Source organism: Parasteatoda tepidariorum, chromosome 4 (genome assembly GCF_043381705.1).
Source record: "Parasteatoda tepidariorum isolate YZ-2023 chromosome 4, CAS_Ptep_4.0, whole genome shotgun sequence".
In the NCBI taxonomy this organism is placed as follows: Eukaryota; Metazoa; Arthropoda; class Arachnida; order Araneae; family Theridiidae; genus Parasteatoda; species Parasteatoda tepidariorum.
The window spans coordinates 9,652,081-9,664,992 of record NC_092207.1 but is presented as its reverse complement, the minus strand read 5'-3'; the positions used below and the strand labels follow the sequence as shown (position 1 = coordinate 9,664,992).

Genomic DNA, 12,912 nt, shown 5'->3' with positions numbered 1-12,912 from the left:
GGGTTACATTCCCCAATAACCAACCTAATCAAAAACAACAGACAGCTAAGAGCCTGGGAAGAGATCCAAGATTGGCGAATTATCGAAAGATAACATAGTCAAAAATAAAGCCAACACCCTATAATCAATATTAGGTTTGAAAATACTTTGGCGATAGCGAATCACCAACAAGACTGTGAGAATTAGTATAACCGTGTACCTGAAACATGCTTGCAGTAAGAAATAAAGAGTTATAAATAGATTTTTGTTTTCGATTTAGTGAATTAATGAGTCTACATTAGGATTGAAATAAAAAGTTGGCCGTTAAATAGATCGATAAGAAAAGAATAAAATATTTTATACTCGCTTTTTATAAATTGTAATAAAAATTAAATACTTGATTTAATTTTATTAAAATTCTGTAAAGAATGATTAAAAAATAAGTTGAAATTAAAAGAGATTATAAAGGTTAGGATATATGTAATGCCTACTGCGGCATTGTAATTATATTTGTACTAAAAAACAAAATCCTAAAAAAGTAGTTTGAAAATTTTTCTTTTCATTCATAACCAAAAAATTATCAAATAATTGATTGTGTAAATTAAAGAAATTTTTATTATGAATAACTGTTTCTCTTAAATCTAAACAACTGAAAATCAGTGCAAATTTGAAAAATTATTGTTTGGATGTGAGCCTTGTTTGGAAGATTTTACCTTTAACGCAGAAAAAAACCATCGATGTTTCATACTGTATTCCATAACCATAAATCATTAACCATAACCATAAATCAATATTTTTCCCTAATTTTAACCTAAATTAATAAAACAAAAGAATGATAAAAAAAAGTATGAAAAATATGTTTAATAAAAATTCATAGCGCCGTTGTTGAATTTCAAACATTATTAAAGTTACAACAAATTTGGATGATATTACGGTTGAACTCGTTTCAAAAATTCTACTAGTGTAAAATATCTGAAGCGTTTCAAAAATTTAAGAGACATTTAAAAAATGTAACTTCATAGTTATGACAGATTGTTTATTAAATCAAAATAACAATGTTTAAAGGCAATACAATGATATCAAATTGTTTGTTAAAATAATAAATATATTTCTACCCTATCCCTCAAAATCTTCCCTTTTTTTCCCCCCACTGTTTCTCGGTCATTCAACTCAGTTTTTTTATGCATAGATAAAATGCATAATCGTAATAAAAGGGTTTTAACCTATTGAAACATCTACCCCTTTCCGTTACTGACGTAGACCCCTCATTTGCCCCCTTTATTCCCTCACGTCCCTCCACTTTTCCGTTGCTGCGATCGCCCTTCACGATCCTCAGAGAGAAATTTTATATTTTTTATCCATTCTCTTAATTTTTTATCCATTCTCTCTTCATAGGATTTCTATATATATATATAAGATAAAATGAGATAGATCAAAGAAAAATATCCTAAAAATTTCCTTTTTGTCATTGATAACAAATCACTTTGATTACTTAGAGTTAAATTTTATCATTTAAAAGTTGATGACATCATCTTTATTACAAATTCTGAAGAAAATTTTTTTTTCTAGTAATAGCGAAAAAAGAGCGAGTGAAATTTGAGACCTATATATTTTTGATTACACACGATTCTGCATTTTGATGCTTACGATTTTGAAATATAAAAAGATATTTTGGTTAAAAAAATATATTTTTAAATTTGATATCTATTCAAGAAAAAAATATTCGACAGATCGTTTAATCTAATAATATTTTTAACCATTTGAAAGTTGATAACATTAGCTCTATTTAAAGGGTGAAAAAACTTTGTAACACTTAATGAAAGATAAATAAAAAATAAACAAAACTTGTTACGTCCTTAATGGGCACTAAAAAAAACAGAAAATTGTATTCAGAGTTTCAAAAAATCCCTGTTTTATATTTTAATGAATTTTAAACAAAAGAACTATTATACCATAGGATGACTCACATATCTAAGCATTATATCAGGTGGACAAAATAATAAAAAAACTTCTATACTAATACATTTTTTCACAATTCTCCAGAAATGCTTAACGTATTATTTTATAACTTCAGAAGTATTTAGATCATGTGGTTTCTCATACGTATCACTGAAGTTTAAAGGTTTAGAATTTTGAGGGACTGAACATAAATTATCAATGGAAAATAATGTTTTTGAACACCGCATGCCAAAAAATTTGACAATAGATGTGTAACTTATGGCAGTTATTTTGGTTACTATATGCAATCATTACACAAAATTTCGTTAGGCTAGTTTGAATATTTATGCAGATATGGACATTTTTATAAATAAAACAAATTTTTTGTTTTATGCTTTACTATAACTTTAAAAAAATTCCAAACAGCGCAAAATATGAATAGTTTAAGTAGTTTCTTAATACTGAGCATGCACGATAAAAATTTTAGAAAATTTGTTAATTTTATAGTGAATCATATTTGGCAACTAATGAAAAAAGTCTTATTTGAATATCTTAAAAATTTATAAAGTTTCAAGCAATTTTCGATGTAGTTTTCGTACTTTTTAAAAAAAAAGGCTCGAAAGGATAAGGGATTTTCTACAAATATTATTCTGTGTCATAAGACAAAATTTAATAACAAATAATAATACCTTAAAATAAACGTTCATACACCAAAATGTGATTTAATAAATAAAGAAAACAGAAGAAAATAAAGTTACTTTTATGGGAGATAATTCCTAACAATGCTGGAGTCATTTTTAAAAAATCTTGGTAAATAGTACAAAATGAAATATGTAGAAACCCCTTATCATTTTGAGCATTCCTTTAAAAAGTACGAAAACTACTTAGGAAATTGCTTGAAACTTTTTAAATTTTTAGGATATTCAAATTGGACTTTATTTATTATTTGCCAAATACGATTCATTACAAAATTAAGAAAAAATTAATTGCATCGAATATTTTTAAAGTTATAGCAAACATTAGTTCTTTTTTTAATAAAAATGTCCATATCTCCTTAAATAATTAAGCTAAATTTGGGAAATTTTGTGCAATTATTGCATTTAATAACCAAAATAACTGTCACAAGTTACAAAAATATTGCTACATTTTTCGGCATAGGCATTCAAAAACATTATTTTCAGTTTGTAATATATTGTCGGTTACTTAACTATCTAAAAGCTTTAAACTTTACTCTGATATGTATGACTAGTCACATGATCTAAACATTTCTGAAGTTATAAAATAATTCGTTAAGTGTTGCTTCTGGCGAAATGCTGAAAAATGTATTAGTATGGAAGTGTTTCCATTATTTTGTCCACCCCCTGTATATATAATCTATATAAATATATATGATATTAAGCCTAAATATGTATATAATCAGTATACACCACCCAATAGTAATGGAAGAGTTTTTTGAAGCAATTAAAAATTAAAAAATATTTTTAAAATTTGAAAGTAAATCGTTAAAAACTGAGAGCAAAATATTATCACTTTAAGTATATATCCTATACTGCGCATGCGCGGAAAAAAACTAAAAATTTCTTTTTATATTTTTAAACTGAAATGAATTTGGAACTAACTTATTGTGAATTTTAAAAACTTAAATGGCTTCTAAACAAAAAAAATATATATATATAATATTAGATTTTTTTTTTCATTGTTTACGACTGTTCAATGATGGATACAGCATTACGACCTGTTTTTAGCTGGCTGTGGACGTGCTAAGAGGACTCTATACCGTAAGATGAATCCGCGATGACGAATTCTCTTTCCCTTACATAAATAATTTTAAATCCAAATTTTAAAGATAGGTGACTTCAGGCAAACTTCGCGAAAACCATAGAGTTTCAAATGCTGAAACCAAATTTTGAAAATATAGAGATGCAAACAAATAATGGCAGGATTACCCAGAAGAGAAATAATCCACAAATAATTTGTCAGCATTTTTAACATTTTGAAAGAAATTTTTTAAAAAATATTTACGTACCATAAATATTCTGGAAATGTTTATTTCACTTCCTCCGGTAATGGAAAGATATATATACAGCAGCGTGGAGACAAACCTTTTACGGGCTTTAAAGCTGAACACCTAAAAGAGCAGAAATGACCGGATTAGTTTCTGAAACTTAATAAATTTCTAACTTAATGGAATTTTATATATATATAAANATATATATATATATATATAAATAATAAAATTATTTTTAAAAAATTTATTCATGTATCTTTAATAAAAAAAACATTCAAATTCCAGAAAAAAAATAAAGAAAAAAAGGTATAACCTCTTCATCAGCTCACACAGTTATATTCACAAAAGAGTGCATTCTAATATTGTATCAATATAGTCAAAGCAAAATACACCAATACAATAGCACTGAAAAACATTTTTTTTATGAAACGAAAACATAACACAGTAATTAAAAACTATACATGAAATAAAACAAACCAACCAAAAAATCAGAACATTATAAGTAAAGGAGATATATAATAAAACGCGAAAAGAAATGTATAAGGCCTGGAGCGAATTCAAATGAACTTACACGTGCCGGAATCATTCAAGAATGATTTAAAATATTTTTGTAATACGATTGCCAGATTACAAAATATGAAAACAGAAGTGTAAATAAAGTGATCTCTTATGGCACGTTCTTGCTGCAATACTGAAGAGCGTCTAATATGTTAGATACCTAGAACTGGCCCGAAAATGGATATGCGCAAAGTAATAATATTATACCGGATAATTTAAAGTTTTAATAAATAAGGTTGATATATTTAATTATGCAATTTAAATGATTTTAGAAAATTAACAATTATTTAAAAAGTTACAATTATGTATATATATGTATAGATATATGTATGTGTATATATGTATATAAAGTACTTTTCGTCTCATTCCTCAATATTTTATTCACAAATCAAAGGAATTTTTATCTCCCTTTATACATCACTTAATAAAAATTCGTGCATTGTCAAATCCTTCCAGTTACCACATTCCCCTTATCCCACAAGTGGGGGTTTTGAGGAGATCTGTTCTCCAGGGAAGAACATACGAAAAGAGGCATTCCGGAGAGATAAGCAAAAGAATTCTGTTCAGTCCCAAGACAATTTTTCCTTCCCAATTCTCTTCCAGCATCCCCTTTTATATATCTTCTCTTTATTTCCCTACCCCCTTCTTGGAAAGTGAAATGCCTGGCTACAAATGTTTATGACGACAGTAACTTTGACGTCACTAACAATGCTCTGCAATGGATTCTGAAAACTCCTTTTTTTTGTCAATCGTGACTGGATTCCAGTCTTTCTCAATGTAATTAACTACTGAGTGCTTTTTTTTCTCTTAGACTATCCCAATCAGCTGTTTGATTTCACTATTTTTTTTTCTAGAATAATATTAAAAATAAATTGAAGCATGAAATAAAATAATCTTTCAGCTTCAGGAGACATGTTTCATTGCCTGTCATTACAAATAAGGCTTACAGACTCATAACAAGACAAATTGCGCAAAAGTATGTGAAACAAATGCAACACACACTGTTTCAGTTGGTAAACATAATTTATAGTTCTTAAATTTTTTCTTCATACTTTACCAATTTCAAACCTGTGTTTGAAATTGGTAAAGTAATTTATGAAATTCTCATCATTAGAGGTCTTTATAATTGGGAAGTTACAAGGATTCATTTTTAATGCAGTTTTGTCTAAAGATAAATACATAAATTAAATTTAAAAAAAACACTATCAATAAATTTTAAGCTTCGTTCAAAATTACAAAAAAAGTGACGCTAATGGTGAGTCCTTGATAATTTTAATAGCTTAAGTAAATTCATAATTTCTTAAAACACAATCAGAAATTTTTTTTGTATTATAAAAATATCGTATGCTTAATTCTTTACATGCAGTGTCTTTTTTTATGCATTTCCATAAGGCATAAATATTTATAATTTTACTCTATAATTAATTATTTATTATTCATAATTAACTTTAATTGGTTAAGTATTTGTAATAATAATTACAATTACATATTAAAGAATAAAATAGATTGTCTTTCCTTGGATCCCATGTACTTTTGCCAAGTATAAAAGCGCAAATAGTGTCACCGTTGAGGTACAGCATCAAATAGTACCTTAAACCGAATTTTCTTCTCTTTTTTCGGATTATTTGACAGAATTCGTTCAAAAAATTTTATTAATAGGCAAAAATATAATGCTTTTAAATATTCTGCTTAAAAAAATTAAAAGTTGAAATCGATAAATAAAAATACAACACTCTTCTCAACATAAATTATCCTCCAGAAACGAAAATAAAACGTTTTTTATTATTATCATAAAAATATGGATTTAATTTTTTTTTTTATACTAAGTGGGTCATTCTATTTTTTATGCCAGGAAAAATAAGAATGAAATCCAAGACATATTTTCGTTATTTTTGCATAGATAAACTTGTCGAAGATCAAATCAAATCTCCTTATTTTATTCAAGATTTCCTGTGTCAAAAAATTTGGTTATGTTACCCAACTTAAGATTTGGTACATCGTAATTTATATCATAGTAATTATTAATAGTTCATTTATAAATAGATTAAGACTTTATTTTTAAAAAAAAAGTCGTTGATAAGCTACCTTTCTATACTTCGTTTAGGTTTTTTCTTATTTTTTTCAATATTTATTTTATCAATTTCATATTTTGCATTCATTTTTTAAGCTTGTAAAACTGTAACAATAATTTAAATTATATTTTAAATAATTAGCGTTTTATTTATTACTGTTTATTACATAAATACTGAGGATTTAATTGCTAGTTTCCTTATCGTCTCTTTAAACAAAAGTTTTTAAATTCTAGTAACTCTTGAGTATAAAAATTAAATTAGCATTTATCTAGTTAGTTTGTATTAAAATTAACAAGCAAAATATATAAAAACAAAAGAGTCAGAAGGCAATCTCAACACTGTATGCAAGACAAATAATTATAACAATAAAAAATAATTATGATTTAATATTTTAGAAAATTTATAAATTGCTTCACTCTGATTACCGATAACAACAAACAAAAGCTAGTCAATACAAATAATTGATAACAATTTAATTGATTTTATTCGTTTTAAAAAGTTATAAAAATTTTATAGAATAGGCGCTAAGTATCATTGCATTGCTGGAATGGAATATTTTATTCCTAGAAACCCAGTATTAAGTTTAGTTCACAAAATCTTATCAAGATGTCGTAGGGTTAGGGTGAAGAGGTACTTGTACCCCTCAAGCAATCGTTCGAATTCAGAATTCGTGATTTCTGGAAAGCAAAAATGTCACGTTGCTACACCGTCAGCCCTTTTTGAAAAGATAACAGGCGAGCTATTTTTCCTTTAAGTATTATTAAAATATCCTAGAAAGTATCTTCTTGCTCTTTAGAATAAGCTTCCCGAGATCAAAAGAGTAACGAAATTCAAAAAATTATTTAAATATTACAATTTGAAAGAAGTAGGTTATACCTATGCTTAAATTTATAATTTTTTTTAATACTTAAATAAAAACTGTAGTTTTAATGGATACGTTTATAATTATCACAGAAATATGTTATAATTAATATTAATTTCAATCGATTACTTGAGTCAAACAATGTCAATTAAAAAAATTTTTTTATTTTTTATTAATGTTATTATAATTATAATAATTATTATTATAATTATAATAATTATTATTATTATAATTATTGTTATAATTATAATAATTATAATTATTATAATCATTATTATAATTATTATTATAATTATTATTATAATTTTAATAATTATTATAATTATAATTATTGTTATAATTATTATAATAATAATTATTATTATTGCATTTATTATAATAATAATGATTTTCTGCAAACATGATTACGTTTTTACGAGTTCATGATTTGTCAAAGAGTTCAACGGTAAAAAAGATTACAACAGTAACAGCAGTAAAGTAACGTCAAATAAGACTATCCCAGAAACAACATATTGTTATTAATTTAAAATGTATTTGTTTAAAAAAAAGTAATTGGTCACATTTTGAATTTTTTGGAGGAAAAAAAGCATGACTTGTTTGAAATTTTTTATTCTTTATTACCATATAAAGAGCTCGCAAAAGTGTAACAAATCTTTTGGGAATTATTTAAAAAACAATTTAAAAGTTATATTTAAAAGTTAAAAGTAGAGTTATGATTCTATGTTCAACATTTTTGGTTAATTTTGAATGAAAATATCCCTTTTTCAGAGTCATTTCGCAATTTAAAAGAAACCTGGACATTAAATTAAAAAGATAATTTTTAAAAAATTATATTTTTTAAATAATTTTCTTTTAAATTTTCAAAAATTATTGATTAATAATAGTTCAAAGTTTATGGAAACAAATTTGTAATGTTTCGCTTAGCTTTATATTAGCGTATAATTAAAGTGCTTGTGGTAAAATTAATTTAATGAGATAATATTTTAAAAACTTAAGATAGCTATATGAAATTTGTAATGTTTACAATACAAACATTTCAATGTGATTTATTTTTTATTAAAATTGTAAAATAAATAAGATTTTAATGCATTAACTCTTATAAATCAAAGAAAAAATATATATATTAGTTTACAAAGAATTTTAATAGCAATTAAATAAAAATTAAAAATATGCTTATTTGTATTCAAAATTAATATATGGTACACTATTAAATCAGAAACAACAAAATTGAAATGAAGGAATTAAAACATTAAAACTCAAAACTTTTAAACTTAATTAAATTACATTTTTAAAACTTTTAAAAAATTTCGCAGATAGTAGATTTATAAACAAAGTTTGCTTACTTATGAAGCATAACAAAAAATTTGAAAAATTGTATTTAATAAATTCCCCTCTCATTGAATTATTTAAATTTTATATATTCTAAAATATGGATCGAAATTTCAATTTAGAAATATTAATAAGGAATTATTTAGAGTATTATTATAGAAATATTATTTAGAATAATTAAATACATATAGCAAAAGGTATTAAAGACAGTATGCACTTTTTTATATTATATAAAGGAAAATCAGAAACATCAAAATTAGAATTCGTGAATTGAAATCATTATAATTTAAAATCCAAAGATTAAAAAATAAATTTTTAAAGCCTTTAAAAAGCTAGTCTCTTATAAGATTTACGGACTAACTTCTTTTACTAACTAAGCAAAAGAAATACACAAACATTCAATAATAATTATAAGATATACGGACTAACTTTTCTTACTAATTAAATAACAGAAATACACAAAAATTCAAGTACAATAAATTGGAATTTATGAGTTCTCGCCTCATTAATTTTTTTTTAATTTCAAAAATTTAAAATAAACTTATACTCACACATCAACGAAAGCAAGCTTTTTTCTCAGAAGAAGTTTTTTTGCCAACCAGAATGAATTTTGCTTTCAAACTGTTTTACTCTCTAAAATATCATATTTTTCTAAATACAACTTCTTTGGAATGAGAAATATGTTACATTTTGATACAACTCTGAAGGGAGAGAATTGATGCCAATGTACTTTTCAAATGAAGTACAGTTTCAGTACAGAAGTCAAAGTACAGTTTCAAATGAAGGAATTTTACGATATGTTTTTCTCAAACAATAAAGTCTGTACACTTTCATACTTAATCTTGCATTATGATCATTTATAATTTAGTGTTTTTAAGATTTAACAGCAAACTACACTATTTAACATCTTTAAATTAATTTACGAGGACAGCGATTTGAAAAGTTCGTCGAATCTACATCAACACACAAAGTTTTTTTTTTTTACAGTAAAACCGAATCGATTATAACACACGCATATATATACAAATAGAGTGTTCAAATTGATCTGATGAGAAATTTATCACAAATATTTAAATTGAACTGCAAAATTATATATGTTGAAAATATTTTCTTTTTTACTTTCAAACAAACCCTTTTAATTTTGTGCTTTTTCTTCAATGTTATTCTTTTTCTTCAATTTTTTTTTCTTACTTTGCATGTAAATTATTTTCATTTGCTTAAATCAAAGATTAATGCCTTTTTATTGAATAAAATTAAACTTCCGTTTAGTGATAATTTAGTGGATTTTGTATCAATCAGGTATTTTCCGATTTTCTCCAAAAATAATCAAAAGAACTTATCAAACAGGTGCTGGTTAGAGTTCTATCTTTATATCTATCTGTTTATAAATATTTATAAATCTACAGAACTATTCCAATTAATTCTAACTTTTTCCTTGCATGAATGTAGAATATTTCGTATGGACTGAAACACTGATAATTCTTAATGTGTCCATATTTATTTTTACAATTAATTCATACTATCTTCATATGTATATTTACTGATTATTCTTACTATATCCATATTGATTCGTACATTCTTCATTTTTATTCTTCCTGGTGATTCTATCTTATTGTTGTGCATCGATGTCCTATTATCTTCATTTACATTCTTACACATTATTCTTTCTGTATCCATATCGATTCTTACATTCTTCAATTTCATTCTTCGTGATGATTCTGTCTTATTGTTGTGCATCGATGTCCTACTATCTTTATTTACATTCTTACACATTATTCTTACTATATCCATATGCATTCTTATTAATGATTCTTACATTCTTCATATACATTCTTCCTGATGATTTTATCTTCATTATATCTTCGCACTGATATTTTCTATTTTAATATTCATTTTTATAGCGATTTTTTACTCTCTGAATATTCAAATCTGTTGATGATTCTTTTTGGCTCGTTAATTCTAACTAATAATTCTAATTATCTTCGTAACGATAGTTCTTACTCTTCATGTTGACTCTTACTATTCCATCCATTTTCTTATCGATTCCTACTAATATTCGCAATCCTCAGATTGACTTTTTAAATTATTCTTATTGAATTCCATAATCACTATTTTCACTTTCATTCATAGTGCCCGTATTATAACATAATGGTAATTATAAAAAAAACCTGCATTTTCTAGTGAATCTTCAATTTATCATAAAATTTTAGGACTTTCTGCTAATGAAAATTCTAAGCTTCACGAAGCCTCATAATACTACTTTCATGAAACTGTATGATGTTCCTTAATGTTGAGTTCAATAATCAAACATATTGGAAAATAAATAAATAAAAGTTGCATTGTTCAGTCTTTCAAAGTTTTAAGCCGTTGCAAACATAGCTTCTAACTTAGATAGAAGCAGTTTCTTGTGATATTTTGAAGTAGAGGAATCGAAACAAAACCAAGTAGCTTGTATTTTCTTCAAAAAAAAACCAAAAAAAATAATCGGAGATTCAGAACTATTTTTGCCATAAAATGCAGCTATACTTTTTCTTTTTTAACTTTAGTCCCAAATAGTTTCTGGAAAACTTTTGATTAAATAAGCACGAAGAAAAAACTTTTTCCAGTATTTGAATCATCCTTCTAAGTCTAACTGAACTTTGGAGAGTTCGGGTAATGGCAGTTTGAAAAGTTTTTTCATACAACAAATACCTCTCCTGTTGAGGATGAAGAACCTCGTACTACTTGCTCTTCATTCATTTTTCAACTTTCTTGATCAGAGTGGATTTTGCCAAATATTGAATTTTGGACAGAAAAAGTCATTTGGACACTTAAAATTAACATAAATTCTTGTTTTACTGTCAAAAATAGAAAACGTGATAAATTTGATGTAGGTCCAGTTCAACAAATTCATATACAATATTCTCTTACTCCATTTTGAATTCTTATCGTCGTTGTCTAGACTTCAAAATAAAATACAATCTGCGAATACCGTTCCGAAAAAAAGAGCCATTTTATTGATATCAAGTTTGTCAATCCACCAGACTTCCTGGTATTTTGAATTGACTCTTCTGTTCTTCATAGTCCTCTTTCACGCATGCGCCGAAGTCACTTCCCTCCAAAGCTAAAACGAAACTCCATATTCCCTAACTAAAAATTCTTCTCTTCACTTCGCTTCGAAAGGAAAGCAATATCGTCTGCGTTTGAACAACAAGTATCGATTATTTTCCTCTCTCGTCGCATTCTTCTAAATAGACATCAACGAGAGAATTGTATCGAAAAGTCGAATGATATTCTTTTCCACAAGTGAATTTGATCCAATTGCTACGAAATGAACTCTTTCTTTAAAAGAAGAGAATGCTTAAGCCTCTACACAAAGAAGGTTGAATATCGTTTGGAAGGAAGTTTCTTCCTTGTTTGAATTTAATTCCACCCGTTCTTTCCTGTAAATTCACTCGTCTTCAGCATCCAAGAAAATTCAGTAAGCACATAATCTTTTGGAAGGTTTTGAGGAAAAGCCAGCAGAAAAGGGCAACAAAAAATGGGCTTCTTGCTGCAGGAATCCTTAGAAAAGGAAGAGCGGGAGGCAGCCTGGCTCTTAGAATCCCACACGGGATGCTGAAGAGCGAAATCCCAGCAGCATCACTTAGCAGCTCTCGCGTGTACTTTAGATGGCCGCCTCTGATTGGATCTGTGTGTGTAATTACTGTTATCGATTTTGTCACGTGTGCAAGGCTCGGAGTCTTTTGTTCTTTGCTCATTACATTATAATTCTTTTTCACTTCCCTACCCCCATCTTCTCTCTCTCAACGTCATCACATCCCCATCCACACACCCCTTCCAAACTACCGCAATTAAAGAAGTGACACGTTAGTGGAGGGGGGGTAGGCATTCCTTACGCCCGCGATATGCAAGTAAAAAATAAATGCTGCGATGACCTATTTCCCCCCGTCATTACCATAGCAACAACGTTTGCTTTTAATGAGAGTGTCCCAATCGTAACCATGGGAACAAGTGGATAGAAAGATAGTCTTAATTGAAATAAATTATCATTTTTAATGAGTTACGCCTGTATATTGGGAGGTGCTTAACTTGAATAATTAACTCATTATTTTTTTTTAATAAATGAGTTGAAGTTAGTTACTTTTCCACCAGGGGAAAAATCAATTTCATGGTGGCTTCTTGAA

The 12,912-nt window shown here is 26.7% G+C and overlaps 1 long non-coding RNA gene across 1 annotated transcript in view; it reads right to left on the bottom strand.

Annotated features, from left to right (window-relative positions):
* The window catches only part of LOC107451847 (uncharacterized), a 29,719-nt gene extending 17,143 nt beyond the window's left edge, over positions 1–12,576 (bottom strand). Inside the window, exons 1-2 of the long non-coding RNA XR_006225413.2 lie at positions 9,298–12,576; positions 3,944–4,045 (exon numbers count right to left, since the gene is read on the bottom strand). This is a non-coding gene — a long non-coding RNA (uncharacterized lncRNA). The remainder of the gene's footprint in view (positions 1–3,943; positions 4,046–9,297) is intronic.
* Between the last annotated feature and the right edge of the window lie 336 nt (positions 12,577–12,912).